Raw genomic sequence first — 1,114 nt, forward strand, 5'->3', positions numbered from 1 at the left:
GCTTTGTTCACAATTACAAAGAGTTGGAAACAACCTAAGTGCCCATCAACAAACGAGTGGATAGAGAAACTCTGGTATATTCACACAATGGAATACTATGCAGCATTGAAAAAACAAGGAACTCATGAACTATTATACAAAATGGGTGACCCTGGAGGACATTATGCTGAGTGAAATATCTCAGTCACAAAAGGAAAAATATTGCCTAGGGTGACTGTTGTAAAATGAGACTGACATCAAGGTTGGGGGAGGCTGAGAAAGAAGGGATAAATAATGTATACTGCATTGAAACAGATGAGGGAGAGAACTATTTAAAAGGGATATGTAATTAGGTACTATTGCCATGACAGGAGTCCAGAACTAAGGCTGCACAGTACAATGGCCTTGGGGGAGGGATTGTATAACAATGAAAGAATTTTACTTTTCAAAGAGAAGAGCGACTTGGGGGAGGAGCGGTGGGCAGGGTGAAAAGTGTGATAAAGAATGAATGGAAATCCAAAATATCTTTAAACTTTCATTAAAATTAATACTAATATTTTAAAAAGTCAGCAGTTTGAACCTACTTACAGCTCCATTAGGAGAAAGATGAGCAATCTCCTCTTGGGCACCTTAAGGCCTCTGAAAACCCACTAGAGGATCAGCTATGAGAGGGTTCCAATTCAACTGGCATTGAGTTGAGTTTGACTCATAATTGTAATACATTATTAATAATTGTGAAGAGAGAGAGGTACCCAGGATTTCCGGCGTGCTCCTGGGCGGAAGGGCGGCTTGAGAGCGGGCACAAGGGAAGCCAGCCCAGATAAGGGATGAAGAGGCGTTTTCCAGAGAGGTACCCAGGATTTCCGGCGTGCTCCTGGGCAGAAGGGAGGCTGAGAGCGAGCACAAGGAAGCCAGATCAGACAAGCGCTCGGGCCAGAAAGGGAAACATAATCCACTCAGGAGTTCTACAGGACACGTCACCTTCCCTTGGAGACAGCTCAACTAAACTCAAGAGACACTGGTCTAAAGGAAAATGTCAGCAGTCGACGTTTTTGGAATTACAGAAGCCAAGAAAGCTTAAGATACAAACTGTCAGATCATGGGTTGGACAATGGAAGATATTTTCTGAAGGGAC

The sequence above is a fragment of the Elephantulus edwardii genome, unplaced genomic scaffold (genome assembly GCF_000299155.1).
Source record: "Elephantulus edwardii isolate Elephantulus edwardi_28Jun2011 unplaced genomic scaffold, EleEdw1.0 scaffold00038, whole genome shotgun sequence".
NCBI lineage: Eukaryota > Metazoa > Chordata > Mammalia > Macroscelidea > Macroscelididae > Elephantulus > Elephantulus edwardii.